Below are 6,826 nucleotides of genomic sequence, written 5' to 3'. Positions count from 1 at the left end.
TTTTTAATAAGTCTTAATGAGTTCTATAGTTTCGATTTAAGATTGAAGTGGGGTGTAGCAGTAACACTCTTTATGGAAACTCACCTATCTGAATGAGGAAGTGGGTCGCTTCCTGTGAGAATATGAGATGATTCTCTAGAGCATTCTGAGAAACAGGATACGTCCAGGGCCAAAACGGCACGAGCTTGGCAGCAATCTTGGAGATATCACCCGTGGTTGTTATCACGAATTACATCAAATGCTAGCAGTTCAAGACATAGTTCACTGTCTCTAGCAAGTAATTCTGGTAATATCTCACTAAGCAAAGGTTCAAGACCTCATGGACACCTCTGCCTAAAATGGTATTTCCTGCGTTTTTTATGTGATTTTCATTTTGATGGTTTTGGTATTACTGGAACTTAGGACCTAAAGGTCACTAAGGGTTCACTAGTTCATGCTTTTTCACTTTGGTGAAAGATACCTATAGTCTCACCATGTGAGAATTAAAGATGAAATCTCTCAATACTATTATGATTTATGCAATCCATAGTATGACCCTGGGGTCAACACACTTTTGTGTGAGGGAGAGGACGTAGAAATGACTAGTATGATTTCGACACTTGCACGATCAGTCTGTTTGGATCGTGAGGTTGGGATGTTTATTTACCAAGATCTATCTGTGTTTTCATGTTTTATTGAGTTTTCATTCATGTGGGGGATTGTTGGAAAACGATTAATAAAAAAATAATTTTTTAAAGTTTTAATAAAAAATTATAATTTATTGTTTTATTTTGTGAATGAAACTTTTAGTCCCACATCGTGGAGTTTCCAATTTTTAGTAGTTTTAAGAAACTATATAAAGCTTTTAGTCCCACATCGGGGAGTTTTTCTTCTTAAGTTGTATTTGTCAATTATATAAAGAAATTCACTACTTTTGTAAAATCTATGGGAAAGGGGTTGCTCTATATTTTAGAAGGACCCCTAAGGGAAAATATTTTATAGCGGTTTTTAAGCATTCGCGATTTTCCTTAACGGTTTTTTCGGAGTTGCCAAGCTCAAGTTGAGCATCTACTACATATGCTAGTAGTAGGTGTATTAGGGTGTTTTATCCTGAAGATATCCGTCCTGTGAGGGCTATAGCATCACTCTTGAGTGTAGCCGGGCGCTAATGTCTTAAGGACAGCGTGTTGAACACGTGACTCACTCTATTTTCCAAAGTTTTGCCTTATTGCTGTTGCGGAGATACGGGGAGCTTGTTCGTTTCGTCAAAGCAATCACTTCCATTATAAAGGAGCTAAGTATCAATAACTTTTGCTTATTTGATTTTTCTTTGTTTTTGATTATTGCACCCAACATTTCAATAAGCCAGTTCCGCGTTGCTTGTTTTGAGGTTTCTTAAATTTCAGTATTAGCAAGATGGTTGACTATGTATAAAGAATTTAAGATGATCTTTTACCTATTTTTAGATGTCAACTGCATATAACCATTATTTGACTATGCATGAAGAATTTAAGATAAGAAAATACTCACTTTGTAAACCATCAAAAGGTTATAAATATGAAGAAATGTAATTTCAAGTTTCACATGATACAAAATTTTTGAAGAATAACATACACACATAATCAAGAAACTTTAATCCATTTGATACGAACATGTACACGACTCTAATCCAACAAAGAGTACGAACTCTCTAACAACAGTAGTAATATAGTTAAAAATTGTTACTTACCGACCAAAGTTAAGTGCATAACTATGGAACCATCGTTTTCTTCGTCATTTATTTTCACCCATGTAAATCCTCTGATTTTGGCCCAAAGAAGTCAAAGTATAATTAAACAATTTCCTGTCCAGAAAAAAAATAAAAAGTTTAGTGTAAAAAAGTGTAAAAAAATATTAATTAAATGACATGGTATTAAAAAGAACCTAGCATAAAAATAAACATGAATAAATAGCAATCATATCTGATCAGTATCTTTTGACTGCAAATGAAAAAAAAAAAGAGAAATTAAAAATCGAGATAACAAAATATCTCAATGAAAAGTAACAAAGAAATTAAACTGCATAAATGACACAAATATTAGGCGCGAGGCACCATTAATCCAATGATGTTAAACAAAAAATTAAAGAGAAAAGATAACAAAAATTATTTCAATCAAGCAAAACAACAGATAATCATACCTTGAGAATAGAGTTGTGCAAAGGATGAAAAGCTAACAAAAATTAACAAAAACTAAAGAGAAAAGCTAACAAAAATTATCGAGAGAAATTAAACTGAATAAATGACACAAATATTAGGGGCGAGGCACAATGAATCCATTAATGTTAAACAAAAAATTAAAGAGAAAAGCTAACAAAAATTATCTCAATCAAGCAAAATAAAAGAGAATCATACCTTGGAAATAGAGTTGTGCAAAGGATGAAAAGTTAACAAAAATTAACAAAAATTAAAGAGAAAAGCTAACAAAAATTATCTCAACCAACCAAAACAAAAGAGAATCATACCTTGAGAATAGAGTTGTGCAAAGGATGAACAAGTTTATTAATTTAGAATAAAATAAACGGTTTGACATTAAATAGGAGGAATAACTCCCAAATAAATGACATTAAAAATCTAAATTATTGTCTAAGTAAAATTAATATGTGAATTAATATTAGGCGCGAGGTATCCTTAATCCATTGATGTTAAACAAAAAATTAAAGAGAAAATCTAACAAAAATTTATCTCAATCAAGCAAAACAACAGAGAATCATACCTTGAGAATAGAGTTGTGCAAAGGATGAAAAGCTAACAAAAACTAAAGAGAAAAAATTAACAAAAATTATCTAGAGAAATTAAACTGCATAAATGACAAAAATATTAGGGGCGAGGCACCATGAATCCATTAATGTTAAACAAAAAATTAAAGAGAAAAGCTAACAAAAATTATCTCAATCAAGGTAACAAAAATTATCTCGATCAAGCAAAATATAAGAGAATCATACCTTGGAAATAGAGTTGTGCAAAGGATGAAAAGCTAACAATAATTAAAGAGAAAAGCTAACAAAAATTATCTCAATCAATCAAAACAAAAGAGAATCATACCTTGAGAACAGAGTTGTTAATTTAGAATAAAAGAAACTGTTTGACATTAAATGGGAGGCATAACTCCCAAATAAATGACATTAAAAATCTAAATCAATTGTCTAAGTAAAATTAATATGTGAATTAATCTGGACCCTTCTTTATATGCCTAAAATGTGGATTGAAAATCTTAAATATTTAGCTCAATCTGGACCATTATTTATATGCCAGAAATGTAATTGAATAACTTACATTTCTTGTTATGCTAAGACAGTTTTTCCTTTATATGCTAAAAGAGTTTTTCCTTTTCTTTTGGTTTCATTTTCTTATTATATTTCTTGTTGCAAAAGCAAGGTCGAGTCCCGTCCATATAAAGCCGCGTTTATTTCCTAATCCTTGTACTACCCTGGTTTGTAAAATATCAAACCCTATATATAAATAAACAGTTTTGCCTTTGTTCATCATCGAAATCTCTCTTCTTACTCTTATTTGTTTTTCCATTCTTTTTTTTTAGTTTTCTTTATTTAAAGGAAGGCGAAAGTTTTTGATTTTGTTCCCCTCACAAATATTTAGTTTATCGAATTGATTTGCAGACATGGCTTTCTGGCCTCCTGATCCATCATTAGATGATGAGGTATTAATGGAAGTGGAGACGTCTGGTGAAGATTATGATGATGATGAGATGTCTAGTGAAGATCAGGAAGGTGATGATGAGATGCTTGATGAAAGTCCCCAACCAATGGAAGTCGCTCCAGCAGAAGTTACTAAAGTGGAAAATCAGGATCCTGAATCTATGAAATTTACCATGAAGTTTAAGAATTTATCGAACCCTAAAGAAGAACACTACTCTGATGTGTTCACTGTTGGGGATTGTAAATGGCGTGTGGTGATATTTCCCAAGGGAAACAACGTAGATTACTTGTCGATGTACTTTTCTGTTGCGGACCCGGATGATTTGCCATTTGGGTGGACTAGATGTGCACAGTTCAGTTTATCAGTCGTCAATCAAATTAATAAAGAGGAGATAGTGAGAAAAGATACACAGCCACATAAGTTTACCAAACAACATAGCGACTGGGGTCATAAAATGTTCATGCCTCTTGGTGAACTCAACGACCCGGCTAAAGGATATCTCGTAGATGATACTTGTATTATTGAAGCAGAGGCTAAGATCGTCCCTGACGATTGGACATATGATTATAGAAAAGAAACAGGTTATGTTGGTCTTAAGAATCATGGAGCAACATGTTATATGAATTCTCTTCTCCAGACTTTATATCATATTCCTTATTTCAGGAAAGCAGTGTACCACATGCCAACAACTGAGAATGATTTGGCATCAGGAAGCAGCATCCCTTTGGCTCTACAGACTTTGTTTTATAAGCTTCAGTACAAGAAAGATTGCGTCGGAACGAAGGAGCTCACTAAATCTTTCGGATGGAATACGCACCAGTCTTTCATGCAATATGATGTGCAGGAACTTAATAGGGTTTTGTGTGAAAAGCTAGAAAATAAAATGAAGGGAACTGCTGTGGAGGGTACCATATAACACTTGTTTGAAGGTCACCATATGAATTATATTGAGTGCATCAATGTGGACTATAAATCTACTAGAAAGGAGTCCTTTTATGACATTCAACTTGATGTCAAAGGCTGTCAGGATGTTTATGCGTCTTTCGACAAGTATGTGGAAGTGGAGCGTCTTGAAGGTGATAACAAGTATCATGTTGATCAACATCATGGTTTACAGGATGCAAAGAAGGGTGTCCTTTTCACTGACTTCCCACCTGTTCTCCAGCTCCATCTAAAACGGTATGAATATGATGTTATGAGAGACACTATGGTAAAGATAAATGATCGCTCTGAATTCCCCCTGCAACTTGATCTTGACAGGGAGGATTGCAAATACTTATCTCCGGATTCTGATAAGAGTGTTCGCAATCTATATATACTTCAGGCTGTTTTGGTTCACAGTGGCGGGGGACATGGAGGACACTACTATGCTTTTATAAGACCAACAGTCTCAGAGCAGTGGTTCAAATTCAATGATGAGATGGTAACCAAAGAAGATATCAAGCGGGTACTAGAAGAGCAATACGGAGGGGAGGCAAGATATTCAAATGCATATATGCTTGTGTATATAAGTGAAAGCAATAGAGATGAAATTATTTGTAACGTGAAGGAGAAGGACATTGCTGAGCAGCTGAGGATTAGGTTGAAGAAAGAACAAGAAGAAAAGGAGCTCAAGAAGAAGGAAAAAGCAGAGGCTTACTTGTATACTACTATAAAGGTTGCTCGAGATGAGGACCTTTTTCAGCAGATTGGAAGAGATGTCTATTTTGATCTTGTTGATTACAGCAAAGTTTGCAGTTTTCGTGTTCAGAAACAAATGCAATTTAACCAATTCAAGGAGGAAGTTTTTAAAGAGTTTGGTGTACCTGTGCAATTTCAGCGGTTTTAGCTATGGGCCAAGAAACAACATCATATTTATCGTCGATACCGACTGTTAACGCTTCAAAAGGAATCCCTATCTATTTGGCAGGTGAGAGAAGTTTCAAATAAGGTGTCTGGCTATGGGGGATGGTGTCTCCAAGACTTAAAGCTGTTCTTGGAAGTAGATATTGGTCCGGAATCACATCCCATTCCTCCTCCTTGTTATACACCAAAAGAAGATATTCTTCTCTTTTTCAAGCTTTATGATGCTGAGAAGGACGAGATTCGGTATGTGGGGAGACTCATTGTGAATCGTAATGGTACGCCCTTTGAAATTCTTAAAAAGCTTAACGAGATGGTTGGGTTCTCTCCAGATGAAGAACTTGAACTTTATGAGGAATCAAAGTTTGAGCCTGAACAGATAGACAAAAATCTCACATTTGCCGCTAGCCGGCTCATGGATGGGGACATTATTTGCTTCCAGAAATCTGCTTCAGCTGATAGTATAAAACAATGCCGCTGTCCTGATGTTCCATCTTTTCTGGAAGATGTTAGTAACCGTCAGGTTGTGCATTTTCGATCTTTGGAGAAGCCGATGGAAGATGATTTTTGTTTAGAGCTCTCAAAGGTACTAAAATATGATGATGTCGGACAGAGTAGCACGCCATATTTGTTTGGATGACCCAACCAAGATCAGACTTTTCCGTGAGAACTTTTACTCTTGGTCAAAACCTATTATGTACCAAGGTTTCCTCTGCTTATAAACTACCAATTAAGCCCCATCTAACCAATGTGGTATTAGGATCCAACATCCCACCACGCTTCCATACCCAACGTCCTCGTTGGCCCACTCTATCGACACTGACCCGAAGGTAGCCCTTTCTCTTATGGCGAGGCACCATGAATCCATTAATGTTAAACAAAAAATTAAAGAGAAAAGCTAACAAAAATTATCTCAATCAAGCAAAATAAAAGTGAATCATACCTTGGAAATAGAGTTGTGCGAAGGATGAAAAGCTAACAAAAATTAACAAAAATTAAAGACGAAAGCTAACAAAAATTATCTCAACCAACCAAAACAAAAGAGAATCATACCTTGAGAATAGAGTTGTGCAAAGGATGAACATAGTTGTTAATTTAGAATAAAAGAAACGGTTTGACATTAAATGGGAAGAATAACTCCCAAATAAATGACATTAAAAATCTAAAGTTATTGTCTAAGTAAAATTAATATGTGAATTAATATTAGGCACGAGGCACCCGTAATCGATTGATATTAAACAAAAAATTAAAGAGAATAGCTAACAAAAATTAACTCAATCAAGCAAAACAACAGAGAATCATACCTTGAGA

The 6,826-nt window shown here is 34.7% G+C and overlaps 1 pseudogene; it reads left to right on the top strand.

The window, feature by feature from the left end:
* The first annotated feature begins 3,710 nt into the window (after positions 1-3,710).
* LOC113343134 lies at positions 3,711-6,182 on the top strand (annotated as a pseudogene).
* The last annotated feature ends 644 nt before the right edge of the window (positions 6,183-6,826 follow it).

This window comes from Papaver somniferum, unplaced genomic scaffold (assembly GCF_003573695.1).
Source record: "Papaver somniferum cultivar HN1 unplaced genomic scaffold, ASM357369v1 unplaced-scaffold_54, whole genome shotgun sequence".
Taxonomy (NCBI): domain Eukaryota; kingdom Viridiplantae; phylum Streptophyta; class Magnoliopsida; order Ranunculales; family Papaveraceae; genus Papaver; species Papaver somniferum.
This window is presented reverse-complemented; position numbering and strand designations above follow the sequence as displayed.